The sequence below is a fragment of the Nicotiana tomentosiformis genome, chromosome 4, assembly GCF_000390325.3.
Source record: "Nicotiana tomentosiformis chromosome 4, ASM39032v3, whole genome shotgun sequence".
Taxonomy (NCBI): Eukaryota; Viridiplantae; Streptophyta; class Magnoliopsida; order Solanales; family Solanaceae; genus Nicotiana; species Nicotiana tomentosiformis.
Window position 1 is genome coordinate 8,170,679 of NC_090815.1, and position 26,354 is coordinate 8,197,032.

The 26,354-nt window shown below is 40.0% G+C and overlaps 1 long non-coding RNA gene across 1 annotated transcript; it reads left to right on the top strand.

Moving 5' to 3' along the window:
* Positions 1 to 1,662: 1,662 nt before the first annotated feature.
* LOC138910586 (uncharacterized) lies at positions 1,663 to 5,223 on the top strand. Its single transcript, XR_011415725.1, has 3 exons — positions 1,663 to 1,755; positions 1,865 to 1,903; positions 4,683 to 5,223. It is a non-coding gene; the product is annotated as an uncharacterized lncRNA (long non-coding RNA).
* The last annotated feature ends 21,131 nt before the right edge of the window (positions 5,224 to 26,354 follow it).

Genomic DNA, 26,354 nt, shown 5'->3' on the forward strand with positions numbered 1-26,354 from the left:
TCTCCCAAAAATGTTGAAATGAGCTAAAAACAAAACTGCTCAATAAAAACACTAATCTGGTCGCTAAAAGTCCATTTTCCGTCACTAAATTTCCACACCAGAATCTGCTTGCACCAACAGTTTATTTTTTCACTAAAAAGGCTCTAACTCCATCATATGAACTCGGAATTTGACGATTCTTATTCTTGTGAGCCGCCAATTATTATATGAACCTAGTCGTTCAATCGAAACTCAATTCGAAGCTCATTTGCTCAATGTGATACCAATTTTTCTCGTTAAATAATTAACTCATGTTTCGCGCTAAAAATCCAATCGCGACTTGATGAACTTAGACCAAACATTCCAGATCATTCCTACAATTCATTATCAAAACCTAATCGCGACTTGATGAGCTCAGACCAAACATTCCAGATCATTCCTATAATTCATTATCAAACTCCCGAAAGTCTCAAAATCTAATTTTGATCTCCCGTGCGTACTATGTGACGAGAGTCCATGCGTAGCTATATTCCATGTGATGTCTGGGTTGTCTTAGGCTTACACCATGCCTTGTTTGCACTGTTATATTGGTTATGCACATTATTTGCTTTGAAATGAGCTGATATTAAGGATTTTAATATTTAAAGTCTCTAGTTTGGATTTCTTATATTTGGGAAGAATTGAAGGATTTTATAATAACTATGATAATTCCATGTTTACTCACGTCACAAGTATTTACGCGAGCGAGGTAAATTTTCTCTACTCTCATGGGAGTGGGCCGTTCGCCTCGGCAGGTTAATAGATGCATATGTGGTTCATGTCGTTCGACCCTCGGCAGTGCACACAGTATATACATATATTTTAGATCGGGTCGTACGACCTCAGCATAAATCGTGCGTAATATTACTTGGAGACTAATCTTCTTGATATGATTTTATTGGCTTGAGAGGTTACAATTATTTAAATGATGGGAATTGGTTTGGAATTTATTATTAGTGAAAGAAATATTTATTTACCGCTTGTTATGCAGATTTATGGTTATTTACATAACTCATGCTTTTAGAATTTCAGTATTTTATTGTTAGCCCATAGTAAGTATCGAAGTCGACCTCCGTCACTATTTTTTCAAGGTTAGACTAGATACTTACTGGGTACATATTGTTTATATACTCATACTACACTTCTGCACTAATCGTGCAGGATCTGAGGCAGGTGCATCTTGACATCATCCCAGAGTGCACTCCTGATACATCGAGACTTAGCAGTGAGCTGCCTTCCGAGCCGTTCTACAGCATCCGAAGTCTTTCTTTTGTATTTATTTTCTGTCTACTTTATTTCAGACAGTAGTTTAGTATTTTATGTACTCTACTAGTAGCTCATACATTTGTGATACAAGGTCTTGAAATTTTGCTAGTAGATACTTAATGATTTTTTGAGTATTTATTTTACTGCACTTGATCTTACAATTTGTTACGTTTTATTTTATTAAATTTTCTCATCTCTTACTTATGTAATAATTAAAAATCAACTAATTCAAAATGTTAAAAAAAATAGATATACGGTTAGTTTACTATTGGCTTGCCTAGCGGCGACGTTGGGCCCATCACGACCTATAGAAAATAGGGTCGTGACAATCTTGTTATTATTTCCCCCTAAACCCAATTTTCTTCTCATTTTCCATTCCCCCCAAACCTTCTATCCCTTCTCTAACATTTCTATCCCTTCTCTAACATATTCTTCTTCCACCCCTCCGGCGATTCCGACGATTCCAACCTAGTAAGTGTCACTTTCCATCACTCTCCTTACACCCCTCTCTATTTCTTTCTCCATTCCTTTTTTTTTCCTTCTCTCTCCATCTCTCTCATTCGAAGGTTTCTTCTTACAGGCGGTAGCTTCCGGCGGCGGCGACGACATTAACATTGAGGTTAGTAATTTCTTTTTCTTTTTCTTTTTTAGTACCTAATTCGCCCTCCTAATTGGGTTTTTTAATTTGTGCATCCCTAAAATTGAATTCAATACTGTGGCTTAGATGTCTAGTTTTTCTATTTAGATTTACTCTAATTTGATTCTCCGTGCATCTCTAAAATTTAATCATAACCTTATTAACAATATTGTGCATTATTTATAAATTGGAGAGTAATATGGAAGTTTATTTGATGATGGTGTATCTTATTAACAATGTGCATTAATTAGTGAATCTAAGATTTACTTTTATTTACATAGCATGCTTTAAGATAGTTGAAAGCTCTATATCATTTTATTTTAATAGTTTAATGTAACTAATGAAATCTAATTTAACTTAAATTAAGGGTCATACGATCATGAGACTTATGTAGTTTGCACGAAATTTAGTAGTTATCAAAAAATTAACTCCTAAGATTGGAACGTATTCATCAAATTAATAAGCTTAGATAGTCAAGTGATATATATTTTAAAGAGTTAGGCATATATATAACTTATATTATTGAAATCATCCAAGTATTATAAGATTTACATTTATTTACATAGCATGCTTTAAGATAGTTGAAAGCTCTATGTCATTTTATTTTAATAGTTTAATGTAACTAATGAAATCTAATTTAAGTTAAATTAAGGGTCATACGATCATGAGACTTATGTAGTTTACACGAAATTTAGTAGTTATCAAAAAATTAACTCCTAAAATTGGTACGTATTCATCAAATTAATAAGCTTAGATAGTCAAGTGATATATTTTTTAAGGAGTTAGGCATATATATAACTTATATTACTGAAATCATCCAAGTATTATACTTAAAAATATAATAAGTGATTGGATAAGTAACTTTAATAAGAATGTGACTTATTAATTAGGTTGTTTGATTAGTTAGTATTGATAGGTTAATTTTTGGGAGAAGGAAGCTTGTCCTTTGTTGGAAAGAATAATAGAAGAAGAAAGAAGTGTTTTTAATCACTTTATGCCTTATATAGTTTGAATAATTTGAGAGATATTTTGGAGAGAAATCAAAGTATGACTATATTATTAATAAGCAAGATCAGGTCCAAAATTAGTCAAATTTCAATAATATTGTTTAATTCATTTTTAATTTTCACTAGTTTTTTATTTGACAAATATATTATATTAATTAAAGTCATGTGTGGACTTTATGAATATATGAGAAGTAATTTAAGGAATTTATATTTTGAGAGACTTATATAGCATAGAATAGGGATAAATGTAAGATTTCGAATATTAATGTTTAAAAGAATATAATATATTAATTAAAGTATGTTGGAAAATAATAAGTAAATTTGAAAAAATGAACATTCGAATTAGCGTAACCTATTAATTGCTTTAAATAAACTAAAAATTATAAATATCTTATAAATTTTAAGTTTTTTTGTTTGTGTATATGGCATTTGCGTATCGTAGATATAAGTATAATATGAATCATCCTAATCGTGTGGGGTTAAGGGATGAATTTAAAGAAGGGGGTGCTGGATTTATTGCTAAGGCAAGGACACATGATGATTTACGTATTGAAGGAACGTTTATGTGCCCTTGTGTGAAATGCAAGTGTGTTAAGTTATTGGGAGAAGATGGTGTTACATGTCATATTTAAAAAAAAAGGATTTATGGAAAATTATTATGTGTGGACTGCTCATGGGAAGAATCTTGATAGCGTAAATAATGTTGATTTTCATAATTATTTTGGTGGTGAGGAGGGTAGTCCCGTAGTGGAGAATAATGTTAAAAATTCTAGATTCAATTACATGATGAAGGATGTCTTTGAGATATTCCCGGGGGCTCAATCTGAATCAAATGATGAGGTTAAGAAGTTCTTCAAAGAGTTAGAGGAAGCTAGTTATCCGTTGTATGAAGGCTCAGTGCATTCCAAGTTGTTTGGTGCTGTTCGATTACTTCAAATGAAGTCAGATAGTTCTATTTCTCAATTGAGTATGAATTCTATCATTGGGCTTATGAATGAACTTAATCTGAGTAACATTGACCTACCCAAATATTTCCACACGGCAAAACATTAGTTTCCAAGTTGGGTCTTTCATGAGAGATGATTCATTGTTGTGAGAATGGTTGCATGTTATTCTATAAGGATGATGCATCTTTAGAGAACTGTAAATTTTGTAACAAGCCCCATTACAAGGATGCCCCAAATGATGAAAAGAATAAGATCCCAGTGAAGGCGATACACTACTTACCCCATATACCAAGGTTAAAGAGATTGTATGCATCAATGAGCTTCACTCCTCATATGAGATGGCGTTATGAGCATACAAGGCCAAATGGTGTTATATGTCATCCTTCAGATAGAGAAGCATGAAAGCATTTCGATAGGGTGTTCTCGAACTTTGCTAGTGAATGAAGGAACATTAGGTTGGGATTATGCGTTGATGGATTCACTCCATTCGCAGTCTCTGCTGTACCATATTCATATTGGCCGGTGTTTGTTACAGCATATAATCTTCCACCCGAGTTATGTATGGCAAGTCCATATTTGTTTCTAACTTGTATTGATTGATGTCTAATTGATTGATGTTTACATACAGCCTTTGATTGGTGAGTTAAAGTTATTGTGGCATCAAGGCGTGGAAACATATGATGTATCAATGATGGTAGGCTAGAATCACGTGTTTTAGTCATAGTTTGTACTCTAATTATTGTGTTTTACTTGTGTTTGAGTTGAATGTTAGTGTATTGTACTTATTGTGTATTTTATGCCTTGTAGGAAGTGATTTCGAGTTAAAAAGATATTCCGGAGCTAAATTGAATAAGTTAGAGCTTTAAAGTCCGAGTAAAAGTCCAAGGGATTAAATGGGGATCGTGTTCGGAGGGTCGGGAGCCGAGTATGGATATCAAAAATCAAGAAAATGAAACACTCTAGAAATCTTGCACTACCGCACCGCATGGGGCGGCGCGACACTAAATTTTGATACCGTCTATCAGAACTTACTCTCTGAACTTCCCCACAAGCGCCCCGCATGGGGCGGCGCGAGGTGTGGCGCGCCTGTGTGATTTTCTTATAGTATTTGTCCTGTTTCGGCTAGAAAAAGGTAATTTCACCTGGGCCCACTCCTACATGGTATAAATACATCAAAAGGCGTTTTTGAATGGACTTTTGACCTTGGAAGCTTTGGGAGAGCATTGGAGACTACAAGACACAAGATTTCATCATCTTTCCATCAATTCAATACGGGAGTTTGGATTGTAAATTTAGATTGATGCTTTCTTATTCTTCAATTATAATTGTGATGATTACCTCTATGATTATGCAGTAATTTACCTTCAAGTTTGACGGATATGGTGTTTTGATAAATATTTATGAATTTTAACTCTAGTTCTTGCTTGAATTCGTTTATGGAGTTTTGAATTGTTGCAACTTTATTCATCAATTTATTTAATTGAAAGAGGAATATCTTGGTGATTATAATTGCATTATTTTATTTTATTTTATTTAATTCATTGATTCTATTAAGTAATCGTAGGAGCTTATTGATTGGTGATTAAATCAAGTTAGGAGAATATCCTAAGGACCAATCCATTAACGCATGCTTGCATACTTCACAGTGATTATATAAGTTCACCTCGTAGAGTTAAGATTTAATCGAGAGAGGAGTCTTGACTACACGTTTGAACTAATCATCGAGTATTTTCGTGAGAATCATTAGAACATTAGAGTGAATTAAACTAGAGTTAAATCCCAAATAGCTATCTTGCACATATCCTGCCAAAACCCATGTTCCTCACATTTATAAGAAACCACTAAGCGAATCTCTAATTCCTTGCTGTCTATTGTCAATTGCTTTATTTAGTAGTTAAACGTAGTGCATAATCATTACAAATCAAGTTTTGATCATCCTGAATAGCATTAAGCTAGAAATTACTTGAGCATTGTTTAAATCCAATCCTTGTGGAGACGGTAATTAAACTATATTATCTTTGACTAGCGAGTATCAATTTCGTGTTGTGTTTTGTGCTCGTCAAATTTTGGCATCGTTGCCGGGGATTGGCAATCAATAGTGTTCAAAATAGTTTTGGTGCTAATTCGGGAATTTTTATTTAATTTTATTTTATTCTTTACGGGTTTCCTTTTTCGTATGCAGGCAACATATTGACTCATATGGTGTATGACTCAATCTTCTTCAAAGGAATTGATTCCATACAATCCAGAGAAGGAAAAGAGTCTTCGCAAGTTGAGGAAAAAGAAAGAACTCACCGGAAAGTTCTTGGGGAAACCTTCTACCAAAGAAAACATGGCTAATAACGGTGAAGAGGAGGCAAATTTAGCTGCAAGAGAAGCAATACAACTTAAAGAAGGAGCGACAAGGATAGCAGCTGAGATAGCCCGTAGAGCTGTTGATGAGACCGTCAACGATGATGGGGGTCAAAGATTCAATCTAAATCGACCCTTGATGAAGAACAGTTCGAGAATGTTGTACCCAGGCATGGTAGATCATTGGGTGATTATGCCAGACCAGTCTACAACCATGGTCTGTCCAGTGTCAGACCTCCACCAGTAGCAACGAATAATTTCAAGTTGAAGCAAGGCTTGCTTCAAACTATCCAGAACAACTATGTCTTCGGAGGAAAGGTGAATGAAGATCCTAACACTCACTTGATTGATTTTGAGGAAATCACGAACACCTTCCAGTACAACAGAGTATCGAAAGAAGCAGTCTACCTAAGGGAATTCCCCTTTTCACTGAAGGATGACGCGAAGCACTGGCTTCGTAGCTTACCAATAGGGTCGATCAGGACATGGGAATATATGACTAGAAAGTTTCTTGACAAATACTTCTCAGCTGCAAAAATAGTGAAGTTTAGAAGGGAAATTCACAACTTCTGCTAGATGGACACCGAAACAGTTTTCGAAGCTTGGAAAAGATTCAAGGATATAGTGAGGAAGTGTTAGCACAATGGGATTAAATTGTGGATGCAACTCTAGGACTTTTGGGATGGACTGACACCTCCCTCACGCAGAACTCTAAACACTGCAGTCGAAGGTCCTTTAATGAAGAAGACTCCTGAGGAGATTGTGACAATTCTTGATGAGTTGCTGCTAAGAGTAATGATAGAAGAAGATCAGTTGGGGGTTCATAAAGTAGATTATAACACAACAGTGCAAGCCCAACTAGACATCATGGCCAAAGAGATAATAAAGTTGACCTTAGCCAAGGTCCAGAGCCAACCATCACCAGTTTGTGATTTCTTTGGAATGGGTCATCCAATGTATGAGTGTTAGACCTTAGCTGTAGATGAAGTGGTAAATGCTGTGGGAAGCTTCGACAGAGGCAACTACCAGAGTGTTAACAATTTCAATCCTATGGGACAGAGGCACCCGGGTTTTTCTTGGAATTTACCAAGTGGCAGCCTGAACTCATGGCATCAAAATAACTCTAGACCCTAGGGACAAGGAACTCCAGGCTTTCAAAATTAGCAAAGGCAGCCGTATCAGCCTCCACAGTCTAATCAGTATAGCATGGAAGATCTAATGAAGGCTTTTATGATTAAGACAGATGAGAGGCTTGAAACCCATAGCTCAGTTGTACGAGAACATGGTGCAGCTATCAAAGAACTGGGCATGACTTTTCGAAACTTGGAAAGGCAGGTTGGGCAACTAGCTACTCTATTATCTGAGAGGGTCCTAGGAAAGCTCTCTGTTGATACTGAAAGAAATCCAAAAGAGAAAATAAATGCAGTATCTTTGAGGAGTGGTCACGAGTTGGAGGATCCCATAGTAAAGCAAAAGGATAAGCTGATTGACAGACATGGGGAGATTGTGAAAGAGTAAAAAACTGATGTCATTCAAAAAGGTACAGGGATGGTAGAGGATTATCTCAAGAAGAATGGGAAGAGTAGAGCTCAGAAAAAGAAGAAAAATGAGAGTTCAACAAATAATGAGACTAAAGAGAGCATATATATGCCACCTCTACCTTTCCCCCAGAAGCAAAGAAGAGAGAAGTTGGACAAACAATTCGAGCGCTTTCTAGAAATGTTCAAGTAGGTGCATGTGAATATACCTTTCACAGAGGTGCTCTCTCAGATGCCAACTTATGCTAAATTCATGAAGGAGATATTGTTCAAGAAGCGGAAAGTAGAAGAGACATCTGTAGTAAAGCTAACAAAGCATTGTAGTGCCATCTTGCAAAATAAGCTCCCTAAAAAATGTGGAGATCTAGGGAGTTTTACTATACCTTGCTCTTTAGGAAGTACTAAATTTAAAAAATCTTTGTGCGATTCAGGTGCTTCCATTAATCTTATGCCTTTGTCTATTTTCAGGAAACTGGAGGGAGAGATTGGAGAGAGAGAGTCGATCCATGTGCCCTTGCAGCTGGCGGATCTGTGATGACCCAAAAGGTCATCTTATATTTTAGAACTCGAATCTGCGCTCTTAAGCCTTAAAAAATCTTATTTTTACCCTTTTCGATTTACGCGCGCAGTCCGGTAGGTTTCCGGAAAGCTTTTATGTTGAAAACTAATAAAAATAAGAATTTTTGCCTTAAAAATTTATTTTAGTTGACTTCGATCAATATTTTTTATAAACGGGCCCGAATCCATGTTTTGACGGTCCCGGTGGATCCGTATCGAATTATGGGACGTAGGTATACCGTAATCAAATTCGGAGGTCCCTAACTCAAATTATGAATTTTTGATGAAAATTAAAAGTCTAAAAAATTATTATTTTTAAGAATTGATTGTTAGTATCAGGTCCGTATTTTGGTTTCGGAGCCTGGTACAGGTTCGTTATGATATTTAAGACTTGTTTGAGAAATTTGGTGAGAAACGAAGTTGATTTGACGTGATTCGGACCTTCGGTTGAGAAAATAGTAATTTTAGGTGTTCTTGAGGATTTCATTCGATTTGGTACTAAATTCGTAGTTCTAGGTGTTATTTTGGCAATTTGATCGCGTGAGCAAGTTCGTATGATATTTTTAGACCTGTGTGCATATTTGGTTTGGAGTCCCGAGGGCTCGGGTGAGTTTCGGATAGGCCACGGGATGTTTTGGACTTTGGAAATCTGGTTTTTCTGCAGAGTCTGTGTTCTGGCATGTCCTTCTTCGCATTCGCGAAGAGTAAACTGGGCAGTTGAATTTTTCTTCTTCGCGAACGCGAAGGCCTGGTCGTGAACGCGAAGTGATGGGGGACTTACCCTTCGCGAACGCGACTGGCTCAACGCGAACGTAAAGCATGTGGGGACAAGGGGGGGTGGTTGTTCGTTGCTTCATCGCGAACGCAAGTCATGTCTCGCGAACGCGAAGACCGGGGGAGTGATCATCGCGAACGCGAGCCGAGTCTCGCAAACGCGAAGGCTTGGAATCCAGTACCCTTCGCGAACGTAACAGTGCTCTCGCAAACGCGATGAACACTGTAGCCCAGCACTTAACAGCATGCCCGTTCCTAATCTAGAAGCAGGAGTACTTTTGGTAGAGGCCATCCTCCCAGGATGTTTCATTCAGCGCTCCAGGCATCCCACGGTGCCTCAGGTGGTCGTGGCCCTCAGATGCATTATTCCGACCAGCTAGCCTACGGTGCACCACCAACTCCTATTAGTGCACCTCCACTCTAGAGTCATCAGGGTGGTTATTCAGGTCGACAGGGTTAGTTTCAGGGTCAGCATTCACAGCAGCCGAAGTTATGTTATACTTGTGGTGATCTGAGGCACATTGCTAGATTTTGCCCTCGAGCAACGGGCAGCTCACAGCATCATAGTTCTCGTGCCATGGTTCTAGCACCAGTTGCTGCACCACCTGCTCAGCCAGCCAGAGACAGGGGTCAGGCAGCCATAGGTAGAGGCCAGACTGTTAGAGGTGGAGGTCAGGCCGTTAGAGGTGGAGACCAGCCAGCTAGAGGTCATCCCAGGGACGTAGTTCATGGTGGTAGGGCCCAGCCCCGGTGTTATGCTTTCCCAGCCAGGCCTGAGGCTGAGTTATCTGACGCTGTTATCACATGTATTGTTTCAGTTTGCAGTAGAGATGCTTCAGTTCTATTTGATCCGGGATCTACTTACTCCTATGTGTCATCCTATTTTGCTTCCTATTTGGTTATGCCCCGTGATTCTTTGAGTGCTCCTGTGTATGTGTCCATACAAGTGGGAGATGCTATTGTTGTGGATTGTGTTTATCGTTCTTGTGTGGTCACCATTGGGAGTCTTGAGACTCATGTAGATCTTCTACTTCTCGACATGGTTGATTTTGATGTCATACTGGGTATATATTGGCTGTTACCTTATCATGCTATATTAGATTGTCACACCAAGATAGTGACCTTAGCCTTGCAGGGGTTGCCTCGATTAGCCTGCCAACAGGGTTATCTCTTATGTGAAGGCTCGACATATGGTCGAGAAGGGGTGTCTAGCTTATTTGGCTTATGTCCGCGATTTTAGTGCGGAGGTTCCTTCCATAGATTCGGTGCCGGTTGTTCGTGAGTTTCCAGAGGTATTTCCTGCAGACCTGTCGGGGATACCACCCGATAGGGATATTGATTTCTGCATTGATTTGGCTCCGGGCACTCAGCCTATTTTCATTCCGCCATATCACATGGCCCCGCCAAAGTTGAAAGAATTGAAGGAGCAGTCGCAAGATTTGTTTGATAAGGGCTTCATTAGACATAGTATCTCTCCTTGCGGTGCATTTGTGTTGTTTGTGAAGAAGAAAGATGGATCGATGAGGATGTGTATAGATTATCGGCAGTTGAACAAAGTCACCATCAAGAACAAATATCCATTGCTGAGGATTGATGATTTATTTGATCAGCTTCAAGGTGCCAAGGTGTTTTCAAAGATTGATTTGAGATCTAGCTACCATCAATTGACGATTAGGGCATCCGATGTTCCTAAGACAGCTTTTCGGACTCGGTATGGGCATTATGAGTTTCTAGTGATGTCATTTGGGCTGACAAATTCCCCAGCAACATTCATGGATTTGATGAATCGAGTGTTCAAACCCTACTTGAATTCCTTTGTGGTTGTGTTTATTGATGATATCTTGATCTACTCCCACAGTTGAGAGGACATGAGCAGCACCTTCGGATCGTTCTTCAGACTCTGAAGGACAGCCAGTTATATGCTAAGTTTGAGGTTGAGTTCAGTTGCTTTCTTGGGTCATGTTGTATCAGCAGAGGGTATTCAGGTGGATCCTAAGAAGATTGAGGCAGTCCAGAACTGGCCTAGACCCACATCAGCTACAGAGATCCGTAGTTTCCTGGGTTTGGCTGGCTATTACCGTCGATTTGTGGAGGGGTTTTAGTCCATAGAAGCCCCGTTGACCAGATTAACCCAGAAGGGTGCCCCGTTCAGGTGGTCAGACGAGTGTGAAGCGAGCTTTCAGAAGCTCAAGACTGCTTTGACTACGGCACCGGTATTGGTGTTACCCACAGGTTCAGGATCTTATACAGTGTACTGTGACGCATCTCGTATTGGTCTGGGAGCGGTATTGATGTAGGGTGGCAAGGTTATTGCATATGCTTCACGGCAGCTGAAGGTTCACGAGAAGAATTACCCTGTTCATGATCTAGAACTGGCGGCCATTATTCACGCGTTGAAGATTTGGAGGCACTATCTTTACGGCGTTCCATGTGAGGTATTCACTGATCATCGAAGCTTGCAGTATTTGTTCAAGTAGAAGGAACTTAATTTGAGGCAGAGAAGGTGGTTGGAGCTATTGAAAGACTATGATATCACCATATTGTATCATCCCGGGAAGGCCAATGTAGTGACCGATGCTTTGAGTAGAAAACCAGCTAGTATGGGTAGCCTTGCATATATTCCAGTGGGTGAGAGACCGCTTGCATTGGATGTTCAGGCCTTGGCCAACCAGTTCGTAAGGTTGGATGTTTCTGAGCCCAGTTGTATTCTAGCTTGTATAGTTGCTCGGTCTTCTTTGTTGGATCGCATCAGAGATCGGCAGGATGACAATCCTTATTTACTTGTCCTTAGAGACACAGTTCGGCACGGTGGTGCCAAGCAGGTTACTGTTAGAGATGACGGAGTTTTAAGGATGCAGGGTCGTATCTGTGTGCCTAATGTGGATGGACTTCATGAGTTGATCCTTGAGGAATCCCACAGTTCCCGGTTTTCTATTCATTCGGGCGCCACCAAGATGTATCCGGACTTGAGGCAGCATTTTTGGTGGAGGCAAATGAAGAAGGACATAGTTGCCTATGTAGCTCGGTGCCTAAATTTCCAGCAGGTAAAGTGTGAGCATCAGAGACCTGGTGGTTTACTTCAGAGATTAGATATTCCTGAGTGGAAGTGGGAGCGTATCACTATGGATTTTGTTGTTGGACTCTCACGGACTCAGAGGAAGTTCGATGCAGTTTGGGTTATTGTGGACAGGTTGACTAAGTCAGTGCATTTCATTCCTGTGGCAGTTACCTATTCCTCAGAGCGATTAGCAAAGATTTATATTCGGGAGATCGTCCGTCTTCACGGTGTGCCCGTGTCTATCATTTCCGATCGAGGTACGTAGTTTACCCCGCACTTTTGGAGGGCAGTTCAGCATGAGTTGGGTATGCGGGTTGAGTTGAGCACATCATTTCATCCTCAGACGGACGGGCAGTCCGAGCGTACTATTCAGATCTTGGAGGATATGCTCCGCGCTTGTGTTATAGACTTCAGAGGGTCGTGGGATCAGTTCTTGCCCCTTGTAGAGTTCGCCTACAACAACAGCTACCAGTCGAGCATTCAAATGGCTCCCTATAAGGCATTATATGGTAGGCGGTGTCGGTCGCTAGTTGGGTGGTTCGAGCCGGGAGAGGCTCGTTTGTTGGGCACAGACTTAGTACAGGATGCCTTGGATAAGGTCAAGATTATTCAGGATCGACTTCGCACAGCTCAGTCCAGGCAGAAGAGTTATGCCGACCGTAGAGTTCGTGATGTTGCATTCATGGTCGAAGAGAGAGTGTTACTTCGGGTATCACCCATGAAGGGTGTAATGAGGTTCGAAAAGAAGGGCAAGTTGAGCCCTAGGTATATCGGACCTTTTGAGATTCTGGAGAGAGTGGGAGATGTGGCTTACAGGCTTGCGTTGCCACCTAGTTTATCAGTTATTCATCCGGTATTCCATGTGTCCATGCTTCGAAAGTATTACGGCGATCCATCCCATGTGTTAGATTTCAGCTCTGTCCAGTTGGACAAGGATTTGACTTACGAGGAGGAGCTGGTGGCAATTCTAGCCCGGCAAGTTCGCCAGTTGAGATCAAAGAGCTACCCTTCAGTTCGAGTGCAGTGGAGAGGTCAGCCTATTGAGGCAGCTACCTGGGAGTCCGAGTCCGATATGCGGAGTAGATATCCCTATTTTTTTACCAGCCCAGGTACTTTTCTATGTCCGTTCGAGGACGAAGGTTGTTGTAGAGGTGGAGAATGTGATGACCCAAAAGGTCATCTTATGTTTTAGAACTCGAATATGCGCTCTTATGCCTTAAAAATCTCATTTTTACCCTCCTCGATTTGCGTGCAGTCCGGCAGGTTTCCGGAAAGCTTTTATGTTGAAAACTAATGAAAATAAGAATTCTTGCCTTAAAAGTTAATTTTAGTTGACTTCGGTCAATATTTTTGGTAAACGGGCCCGAATCCGTGTTTTGACTGTCCCGGTGGGTCCGTTTCGAATTATGGGACCTGGGCGTATGCCCAAAATCGAATTTGGAGGTCCCTAGCTCAAATTATGATTTTTTGATGAAAATTAAAAGTCTGAAAATTAATTGTTTTTAAGAATTGATTGATGTTGGGCATTATTAGTATCGGGTCCGTATTTTGGTTTCGGAGCCCGGTACAGGTTCATTATGATATTTAAGACCTGTCTGAGAAATTTGGTGAGAAACAGAGTTGATTTGACGTGATTCGGACCTTCGGTTGAGAAAATAGTAATTATTAAGTGTTCTTGAGGATTTCATTCGATTTTGTGCTAAATTCGTAGTTCTAGGTGTTATTTTGGCAATTTGATCGCGCGAGCAAGTTCGTATGATGTTTTTAGACCTGTATGTATGTTTGTTTTGGAGCCCCGAGGGTTCGGGTGAGTTTCGGATAGGCCACAGGATATTTTGGACTTTGGAAATCTGGTTTTTCTGCAGAGTCTGTGTTCTGGCATGTCCTTCTTCGCGTTCACGAAGGTACTCTCGCGAACGCGAAGAGAAAACTGGGCCGCTGAAGTTTTCTTCTTCGCGAACGTGAAGGCCTGGTCGCGAACACGAAGTGATAGGGGACTTACCCTTCGCGAACGCGACTGGCTCAACGCGAATGCGAAGCATGTGGGGACCTGGGGGGTGGTTGGTCGTTGCTTCATCGCGAACGCGAGCCATGTCTCGTGAACACGAAGGCCTGGGGGAGTGATCATCGCGAACGCGAGCTGGGTATCGAGAACACGAAAGCTTGGCAACCAGTACCCTTCGCGAACGCGATAGTGCTCTCGCGAATGCGATGAACACTGTCGCCCAGCACTTAACAGAATCCAAAAACGGGATTTTAACCAAAAACTCATTTTTCTCAAAAACCAAACGGTGAAAGGCGATTTTTCAAGAGTCATTTCTTCCCCAAATTGTTGGTAAGTGATTTTAAACCATTTTCTTTCAATTACCCATTACATTTCTTGAATTTTCAACCAAAAATCTAGAGTTTTCATGGTAGAATTAGGGGTTAGGGTAGAAACTAGGGATTTCGGAAATTTGGGGATTTAGACCTCAATTTGGGGTCGGATTTCAAAACCAATTATATATTCGGGCTCGGGGATGAATGGGTAAAAGGATTATGGTCCGAACCTCGAGTTTTGACCAAGCGGGCTCGGGGTCGATTTTTTTGACTTTTTGGAGGAAAATTTGGGAAAATGTGTAATTATTCATTAAACTTGATTTCTTTAGCAATGTTTGATATTATTGAATCATTTTTGAATAGATACGAGTGATTTGGAGGTGAATTCCAAAGGAAAAGCTGTGATTGAGAATTAAGTGGCCTTCAGAGCGAGGTAAGTGTTGTGTCTAACTTTGGCTTGAGGGAATAGGTATTGTATGAGTATATGCTACATGTTTTGTTGTTGAATACGACGTATAGTTGAGGTGACGAGCATCTATACGTTGTGGTCGAGTCATAGCATGCAAGTAAAATTCCATTTCTTGCAAATTTGTAGTCTTATATCTTGTTATCCACGCTTATTGTTGTTGTTGAAATGTTGGGAGACTTGTATCCGGTTCCACCAAGGTCGATAAAATTGTGAATATTGATTCGAGGTCGAGATGTTAAATTGTGAAAGTAATCATTGATGAAATATTGATTTCTTGTGAAACTTCTCTCTATCCGTTGTTATTGATTCTGCGAATTGTGAGGAAGAGTGTAAAGCACGAAGGGTGATGCCGTGCATAATTTAATTATATTATGAGGAAGAGTGTAAAGCACGAAGGGTGATGCCGTGCATAATTTAATTATATTGTGAGGAAGAGTGTAAAACACGAAGGGTGATGCCGTGCATAATTTAATTATATTGTGAGGAAGAATGTAAAGCACGAAGGGTGATGCCGTGCAGTTTTCCTTGCTGTTTAATTTGCTCAATTCGTTTAAGGATTTTCTGTTTAATTCTGTCTTTTCATTATTCTCACTCTTTATGTTGTATTCCTCCACGGTATGTTCCCTTCCCATTGTTTCTGCGTTATTGCTTTATTTACTGTCGTTGCCACTAGCATGATTATACTGTTCAGGTTATATGTGGGTGTCTTGTCCTAGCCTCGTCACTACTTCACCGAGATTAGGCTCGACACTTACTAGTATATGGGGTCGGTTGTACTGATGCTGCACTCTGCACTTTCTGTGCAGATTTTGATACTGACTCAGGTTGATCGAGATTTGCTACTGGTCCGCTGTCCGGAGACTCAAGGTAGATCTGTCGGCATTCACAGACCTTGAAATTCCCGTCTATCTTTTATGTCCTACTGTTTTCTTTCATTCAGACAGTTGTATTTCTTTCAGACTATTACTTGTTGTAAATTCTAGAATGCTCGTGAATGGTGACTCCAGATCCGGGTGGTAGTAGTTAATAAAATTTTATGATATTCTTCATTTATTATATTTCATCTTAGTTAATTATTTTTAATTACTAAATGAAAATAAGGAATTGGTTAATGATTCTCTAACGTTGGCTTGCCTAGCACGTAAAATATTAGGCGCCATCACGGTCCCGTCGGTGGAAAATTTCGGGTCGTGATAGGATCAGACCATACTCATACCTGAAAGAATCGTTGAAGATGTGATGGTTTGGGTAGACAAATTTTTGTTCCCTGTGAACTTCACGAGCTCGGAGGAGCGGGGAAAGATTTAAGATGTTCAGAGTATGCTGGCATTATTTTTGGGCAATCTGAGGATGGTCTATTTTTGTGGAAGAAGTGTTGGGTATTAAAATGCGGATGCTTGACTGGCACTATGGAAATACCATGGTCGATGGCGATTAATATTCAGATTTTACTACCTGGTGCGGAAGGTTGTGGGAGTATATTCCGCGGGAAGATCGTATAAGTGTGATGTATTAGTCATTTGATTGTTATAGATTGAAATCAGGTATGGAGATTTTTGGGTGTTGTCGCCAACGGGTGAGGTTATGACTGAGAGGTGCTCTATTCCTTTGGTTATGGACTGTGGGAGTTTGTTCCGAATTTGACGGTTGCTCTTATGTGTCATGAATAGGGTCATTGTAGATCCTTGGAAAGTTAGTGGCCCAGTATGGGATGATCAGAATCGGCTTGAGGACCGCTAGTAGAACTAATGTGAATTTTATGCTCTACATCAGGTCACATGTATCCTATCTAAGGGTTCTTATCGGGCGAATCAAAAGGATAATTACGCTTAACGGTTCAGCTTAACGGTTATCAGATTATAAATATAGTAATTCGCTAGCCATCCAATAAGATAACGAGCGGATTGGAATCAGCTTATTAATTATCGGGCGGTTATCAAGCGGCTTATCGGCTAAACCAAATAGAAATTTGTTGAACAATTATTCAATCAATACCAAATAATTTCAAATCAATACCAATTTTTTAATACCATCTAAGATCTAACCAAAAAGTATTTTTTAATTGAAGAGTCTTCAAGACTACCCATACTGTCATACACATATTAACCAAATTTTAATACCATCAAGACTACTCATACAGACATACACGTATTAATCATTGAGATTTCAATTTTTCGACTTCTCAGTTTTCAGTTAAAGAGAAAGAGAGACGAGACTGACGACTACCCTGCCTCTGGTGGCTGCAGGCAATTGAGAATTAGAAAATAGAAATTAGGGATTTGGCCATTTAGGGTTTCAATAGTACTTTCTATACACAAGGGTAAAAGTGTCAATATAAAAATTCTTAACGGGTTAACGATTTACCCGATAAGAAAATTGAGTAATCCGCCCCCAAACCGTTAAGCCTTTAATTATAAAATCTCAATATGTTCACCATCCATTACCCCAATAATCCTATACCAATAAGCCAATAAGCTATTGGTTCAATTCGGTTAATGATTTCGATTCGGTTTTGAACAGCCCTCGTCCTATCAGCATAACACTGCTTATAAAGGAGTCTTCGTGTGTTGGATGTTATTCCCGTCATCAGCTATTATCTGTAATACTCTTATATGCCATGTGGGATGTGAGACGACTTGATTGTTAGCACGTGTGTTGTGCTTCTGTGTAGCTTTTCGTTATTGAGCCTTTGTCGAGCTCGGGTTGTGTAGCGCATGGCACTATCCGTCTCCCCAGGGTTGTTGCACTTGGCATACTTGTGGTCGATATTCAGGTATTTCGTAGCATAAGCATTATGGTTGATGGGTATTTCCTTATTTATTATTATGTGTGGATCGGGTGGCATGCCACCACGGGTATGTTGTTTGGATCAGGTTGTATGCCGCAACGGTGTCATATTTGGATCGAGTTGCACGCCGCAATAATGAGATGTTGAGTACGGTTCCATATACCTATTTTGTATATCTTGTTTCTCATTCTCTGAGAAAGGACCATAGCATCTGTTCAACCATTATATTCGTTACGTGGGCTGGGTAGTTCTTTTCCAGAGTTCGTTCTTCCTTCTGTGACGTATTCGAGTTGTAGCTTGTTGGCGCTGTATGAGATTTTAGGCGGTGTTTGAGGTGGATTATTGCCCGAGTAGATTGTACAGGGTGAGACAAGATTATTAGACTTAAGATCGGTGCAATCGGGTTTATGTAAGGTATTTTAAAGAGAGAATGTCACTATTCCATTCAGAACGAGGTAACGTTTCTTGCCAAACGAAGAAACTCCGTGAGTTATTGATTTTACGGGTGGATATAAGTTTCTGCACATCTCTTTCATCGTTGCAGTATTGTGAGGATTGATACCGGGCTTGTATGGGTTATGAGGTATAATACGGGCATCAGGTTTGTGAATTGGCAGCTTCTACGGTTGGATGATGCTATTATGGTCAAACGACTTATGTGGTGCATGATGTGATTTCAGCAGAGGAGCATTATCATGATTTGGGACAATGTGTAGTGATTGATGCGGTGTTCGTATGTTAGAATCAGGTCTTGTAGAGTAATTCGGATGTTGGCAATTGGTCCTAAGGCTTGTTGGCTAAGGAAAAGGGAGGAACTTCATCTGGCTCGAGCTAATGTGCTTATATGGGTTGTGGTGGCACGGGTAGGTGCACGAGATGTTAAACAATGATTTTGAACAACTACAGAACAGTTGTTTGAGGATGTAGGAGGAGAATGTAACGACCCGACCAGTCGTTTTGAGCTCTATCGTGCCGTTCGATGGTTTGAGTCCTTTGGTAGCTTCACTTCATGTATTATGACTTGTACGTATGGTCAAAATTGAATTTGGGAAGTTCAGAGTTGTTTCGGAAGGAAAATTCTCAATTCAGAAGGTTTAAGTTGGAAGAGTTGATCAATGGTTTGACTTTTTAGTAAACGACCTCGGAATTGGAATTTGAAGGTTCCAATAGGTTCGTATGATGATTTCAGACTTGTGCGTATATTCAGGTTAAGTATCGGGTGGCCCGGGAGCATTTTGGCGCTTATTATGAAAAGTTGGCTTTTTAAAAGTTTTAGAATTTCATAAGTTTGGTTTGAAGTGGATTTTGATGCTATTGATGTCCGTTTGGGGTTCCGAGCCTTAGAACAGGTTTGTATTGTGATTTGTGACTTGCACGTAAAGTTTGGCATCATTTCGGAAAGTTTAAGTATTATTCAGACGCGTTCGTCGAAGTTTGAATGTTTGAAAGTTTAAAGAAAGGTTTCGATCGTCGATTCATAGTTTTGATATTGTTTGACGTAATTTGAGGCTTCGATTAAGTTCGTATTATGTTTTGGGACTTGTTGGTGTGTTTGGAAGGGGTCCCGAGGGCCTCGGGTGTGTCTCGGATCAAGTTCGGACTAATTTTGAACTTTGTTGAATTGTTGGTTTCTGGGCATCTGGTTTCTTCTTCCGCGATCACGAGGAGAGGGCCACGATCGCGAAAGGTCATGTTTGGAGGGTGAGCATTTTCTCTATGCGTTCGTGAAATTAAGGCTACAATCACGAAGCTTGGAATTATGAACGCGTGAGAGGAGACGCGTTCGCGAAGAAGGAAGGGAAGGCCTGGGAATTTCTATGCGTTGTTCATCGCGATCGCATGAGGCTGTCCGCGATCGCGTAGGTTCGGGTTGCAGAACATCGCATTCACGACTGTTTGTCTGCATTCGTGTAGGCCATTAGTTAGGACAGTGAATTTTGGCCTTCGCGATCGTGAAGAGGATAGGGCCTAGGCAGATTGTTTTAAGTCGGGATTTTGCTCATTCCACTCATTTATCTCTTGGTTTGGGCGATTTTTGGAGAGCTTCAAGGGGAGATTTCCATCATTTATTGCAAGGTAAGTAATTCTCGCATATTGTTAGCTAACTACACAGATTCTACAAGGATTTAAACATGAAAATTAGTAGAAATTGTGAGATTTTGAAAAAAACCTAGAAATTGGTATTTTTGGACTTTTACCACGAAATTGGACATGAAATTAGGAATAAATTATATATTTGAGTTTGTAATGTTATGGGTAAAGTTAATCTTCAAAATATTTTGGAATCCGGGTATGTGGGCCCGGGGGTTGACTTTGTTAACTTATCGAGCAGAGTTAGGAATTGTTATAAATTAATTAAGTATGATGTTGGAATATATTTTTATTAGTTTTCATGATTATTTGACTAGTTCGGATCGATGTGCATTTGGTTTGAGGTGTTGGAGCCGGTTATGGAACTTTGGAGCGAAGTAAGTCTCATATCTAACCTTGTGAGGGGGAATTTACCCCGTAGGTGTTATATTCTTATGTGTTACATCTTGTGGGGGCTACGCTCGTATGAGGTGAAAAGTGTGTGTGCGTATGCTAGAATTCCTGATTATGTCCGGGTAGACTAGGTTCACGCCATGCTTTAATTGTACTATTTGAGTTATCCTTGCTTGTTTAATTCCTTTATTTCGCATTACAACTTGAGACTAAGCTTACAGAGTGATAGACTCGCTATTGTAGAGATTTGATGAGCTACTTGATTAGCCATAGAATAATTGTGCTTCCCTTACGAATTTCCCCCGCGTTGTGCGTTTCCATCGAAAAACTTTCCTCAAAGTTCATAACTCACACGTTTATTCGTGAGTGGAGTCAAGGACCCATTAAAGTATTATATTTTTATGGTATTGAGCCGTTCGCCTCGGCAGTATCATATTCTTATGGGATCGGGCCGTTCGCCTGGGCAGTATCATATTCTTATTGGATCGGGTCGTTCGCCTCGGTAGTATTATATTCTTATGGGACCGGGCCTTTTGCCTTGGCAATATCATATTCTTATGGGATCGGGTCGTTCGCCTCGGCGGTACTATATTCATATGGGATCGGGCCGTTCGCCTCGGCAACATCATATTCTTATGGGATCGGGCCATTCTCCTTGACAGTATCATATTCTTATGGGATAGGGTCGTTCGCCTCGGCATTGCTATAAATACTCTTATGGGATTGGGCCGTTCGTCTCGACAATATCATATTCTTATGGGATCGGGCCGTTCGCCTCCGCAGCATCGTGCGTAATATTTTACAAGAAACCAGTGTATTTGTGTATTTTTCTTGATTTGAGATGTGATGACATATCTGCTGGGGACCATTTTATATATACTCTGGTTGAGGAGGTAACTGATAATTGAAAGCTTATGTTTACTGTCCAGAGGAGTATCGTACCACGTACCTAGATTTGTTTACACTGTTTATTTACCATGCCTCATACGTGTTTACCTTCTGTTGTACTTGATTTATTGAACCACTATGAAGTGTCGATATCGAACCCTTGTCACTACTTCTCAGGGGTTAGGCTAGATACTTACTGGGTACGCGTTGATTTACGTACTCATGCTACACTTATGTACTTATTGTGCATGTATATATTTCTGGTGGTCTTTTGGGCGCAGAGGCGCAGCTATTGTAGGGACTTTACGGTGAGCTGCATCCCATGTTACCATCCGTAGCAAATAGAGTTTCCATCAGAACTATTTACATTTTTCTGTTTAACTTGTATTCTAGACAGATGTTGCATTATTATTGTACCTTCTAGTAGATGCTCAGGCACTTGTGATACAGGATTTTGGGGGTTCCTAGTAGATGTTCATTATTGTAGTTCACGTAATTATTATTATTTTATCTTGTAATTTATACTTTATACGGAAATTGGTAAAGAGAATCACAGGTTTCTACTAGTACCAGATTTTTACTTTATTTATTTAATGGGATTTATGATTTCAAAAATATTAAAGTGAGTAATTAAGTTGATAATTCATCGTTGGCTTGCATGACGACGACGTTAGGCACCATCACGACATATAATGGATTTTGGGTCGTGACATAGATATTTAGGAAAGGGAGCTCATGCTCAGAGTAGGGGATGAAAGGCTTATCTTCAAAATGGAAGGAGAAAGGGGGCCGCTGAAAGAGCAAATTGGGAAGAGTGAAGCTGAAAAGTGTGGTGTGTACCCAAAAAAGCTCTTAACATGGATGTGTGCACTAGGTCGGGCATGCAAAGGAGATCCCGACTTCGATTCAAACCTTGACTAGATGAATTAGGGAAGTTTCCTTTACCACTTGCTTTTTATTTGTGTGTCATGGGGACATGCCACAATTTAAAGGGTGGGGTGGGGAATGTAAATATATATGTGTGTTTGTAATTGTTTCTTTTGATTGAAGAAAGAAAAAAATTGACTTTTCCCGATGATGGATTTCCTCCGCTATCTTCTTGAGGGATTAAAGTCGAAGAAAAAATCTTGAGCCATTTTTTTTGTTTTTTGTTTTATTTTTGGATAGTGTAACGATTCCCCCTTGGTTTTTCTTTATGTCGAGGTTCTTTTCCAAAGGGTATTTGTTGGACCGGGTGTAGTTTTTCTTTTGTTTAAAAAAATGAGTCTTGTGCTGTGTATTGAATGAGGATGACTTTTCTTGACGTTGTTGTGCCTTGAGAGTAGAGAGTGCCTTAGTTGTGACGCCTAGGCTCAGTTCTTGACTCATGGATAGGTACCTTAAATTGTGTGATTATGACTCTGCTTAACTGCTTTGACTAGAGAGTCGGGATAGATCCGATCCTGAGTGAGTTATGTGCCATATGTGTGCGAGGTTTTGTGATATTATTTGCATGTCGGTTGATTTATAGAACTTGCCCCGTGCGTTTGCAAAGCGAAATAGTAGTGTTTTTCAGTCTAGGAAGTGATATAGACATTTCTTTTTTGAGCCAGATATATGCTTTTATCCACTAGATTAATGTGCATCTTAGTTAGCCTCTTTGAGCCTGTAATCGTATTTATGTGGCAACCACACTACAAGCTTGACCCTTTGTTTGAATTGTCTATGTATTTGTATCTTTTACCTCTCGTGAGCACTTGATTTTGTTATGAGTTTGTAAAATCTAAGTGAGGTATGGTCGGGTTTTGAGTGGAACTATAGAAAAAGGAGAAAGGTGCACTGTTTGAAAAATTGTGAGAGCCACTTGTAGGGAATTGAAAAAAGAGTTTGATTGAAAAAGAAAGGAAAACAAAAAAAATCAGAACTTAGAAAAGAAAAACTGTATTCCATTATACCGGTAGTTCTCATCTTGTTTATACTTAAAGATATTTGTCACGATCCAAAATCATAACCTGTCGTGCTGGTGCCTATTGTGGTACTAGGCAAACCGACATATATGAAATAACTCCAACACTTAAACAGAAAACGAATTTAAAGCAGTTTAAATGATAACAACTTCTCATAAACAGGATATAAAGTCCAAAATACTACGCGGAAATTTCCAACATCGGGGTGTTACTAAGTACATGAGCACCTATACATCACAAGTCCGAAAAATACAGTCTATGATAATCTTGAAACTAAATACAATCAGTGGTAAGATAGGGAAGGAGAGACAAGGTCTGCGAAACGCCGGCAGCTACCTCGAAATCTCCAGAAGATCAATTGTGCGCGAAAATCAACACCCATTGCGTCCGGGAACACCTGGATCTGCACACGAAGTGCAAGGTATAGTATGAGTACAACCAACTCAGCAAGTAACAATAATAAATAAAGAACTGAAAGTAGTGATGAGCTTCACAGTTATAGTTCAATTACAATGATTTCAACATAAGAGAGTAGGCTTGCTCTCAAGTTCGATAAATTAGGTCAAATAGTTATTCCATGACAAGTTCAAATGAAACAGAGTGTAATATCTTTCAGAAATTTCAAGACAATGATACCTGGCAGCTAAGTGCAACAATAATGAAATCAAATGCATCCTCTCAAGGCCACAGTCACTTAGCCTTCCCATTCATTCAGCACTCGGCACTCGCACTCAGTAGGTACCTGCGCTCACTGGGGGTGTATGCAGACTCCGGAGGGGCTCCTTCAGCCCAAGCACTATAATCCGCACTGACAACTCACATGCTATAGTATAATATCTGGATCCTCACGGATAACTCACGTGATGCACAGACAACTCAGTGCTATAGTATAATACCTCACAATCAGGCCCTCGGCTTTACTCAGTCATCAACCTCTCCAGTCTCTCGGGCTCTCAGAAATCATAATAAGTAGCCCAGACAGAAATAATATGAAGCATAAAAAATGATTAATAGATACTGAGATGTAATATACAAATAAACTGTGATTGAGTACAAACAATAATTTAGCATATAATTCAACATGTATACGACCTCTATGGGTCCCTACAATGACAACACGTAGTCTAAACATGATTTGTGATTCAATTTCTCTAATGCATGGAGAATGTACAGATAACAACAGATTTTACCACTACACGGTTCTTATGGAATTTGATCAAGTCGCAATTCCTACGGTGCACGCCCACACGCCCGACATCTAGCATGTGTGTCACCTCACAACCAATCACATGACACGTAATACTGGGTTTCATACCCTCATAACTAAATTTAGAACTGTTACTTACCTCAGTCCGAGCAAATCTCTACTCCAACACACTCTTGCCTCGCGAAACGGCCTTCGAATGCCTCAAATCTAGGCATAAACAATGCAATATAATCAATACGGTCTAAAGGAATCAACTCCATAAGAAAATGTTAAGTTATTAATCAAAATTAAAAATCGACTCAAAAGCCTACCCACATGCCCACGTCTCGAAATTCGATAAAAGTCACAAAACCTGAAAGCCCTCTCAACCCTGAGTCTAACCATACCAAATATATCAAAATCCGACACCAAATCGTCCCCCAAATCCCCAAATAAAACTCTCCAAATCCCTAGCCTCAAACTCCCAATTTACACCTTAAATACACACCAACTAAGTGGGAAAATCAATGGGGAAGTAATGTCATTGATAAAAAATAAGCACAAGGGACTTACCTCAAGAATCCCCTCGAAAAACCTCTCAAAAATCGCCTAAACCGTGCTTGAAATGTTTGAAATGAAGTCAAAATCGCGAACCCTTATTTTTAATAATCTGCCCAGGATTTTCGCACCTACGACCATATATTCGCACCTGCGGAACCGTTTCTGCAGTCAATTCTCCACTTCTGCGGAAGCCACTTAAATTCCCCAGACCCGCATCTGCGCTTCATATTCCGCACCTGCGGAGCCGCTTCTACAGAAACATGCCCATCTTTCAATTCTGAATATGCAGAGCCTCGCTCGCACCTACGAGCTCGCAGATGCAGTAAATTCCTCGCACATATGCCCTGCCCAAGCCAGCTCCGCTTCTGCGAGATCGCACCTGCGATCCCCACTCCACAGGTGCGATTACACCAGAAGCTGGTGGGCTTCAGCACTTCCTTCAAACCTCAAATCGATCTATTAACCATCCGAAATCAACCGAGGCCCCCGAGACCTCAACCAAATATACCAACAAGTCTTAACACCTCATACGAACTTAGTCAAGCCTTCAAACCACCTCGAACAACATCAAAAATACGAATCGCACATAGATTCAAGCCTAATGAACTTTGAACTTTCAATTTCTACAAACGATGCCGAAACCTATCAAAATCACATCCGATTGACCCCATATTTTTCATACAAGTCACAAATGACACCACAGACCTACTCTAACTTCCGGAATTAGAATCTGACCCCAATATCAAAAAGTTCACTCCCAGTCAAACTTTCTAAAATAATTAACTTTCGCCATTTCAAGCCAAATTCCACTACATACCTCTAAATCACAATCCGGATACGCTCCTAAATCCATAACAGAGCTAACAGAACCATCAAAACTCCATTCCAGAGTTGTTTACTCAAAGATCAACATCTGATCAATCATTTTAACTTAAGCTTTCAACCTTGAGACTAAGTGTCTCATTTCATCATGAAATCATACCGGAGTCGAACCGACTACCCCGACAAGTCACATAACAACTATAAATTGCAAAATGAGCAATAAATGGGGGGAACGAGGCTACAACTCTCAAAACGACCGACCGGATCGTTACAATATTTGGATCTTGATGCTATTATGTATGAAGGTTGGGGTTTGGTTCAACATAAGTGTGGGGTCTGAATTGTTAATATATATGTATTTAAGTGTGCAAGTAGGTGTAGTCACTATATCTAAATCTATCCTACCCATTCTACAGCCTACATTACAACCAAATTAAGTCCTACTTGATCCCAACACTTATATAATAGCTAGTCATCAATTGAATGAGCTCAATTAGTAGAGTATTACACTACGGGCAAGCCTATGGTACGTCTTCTGTGGCATATAAATCTTAATTCTGAGAGTGAGTGAATTCTTTCTATCTTGAGTTCCTAATTGTTCTTGAAATTTTATTGTGTGTGGAACTACTCTCTAATATCTGTGTGAGGGCACATGATTTGCGAAGGTAAGGTGAATCCTTTGACCTTTGTGTTAGAATAAGTGAGCATGTTGTGAAAAAATGCGTGGTGCTTTTGA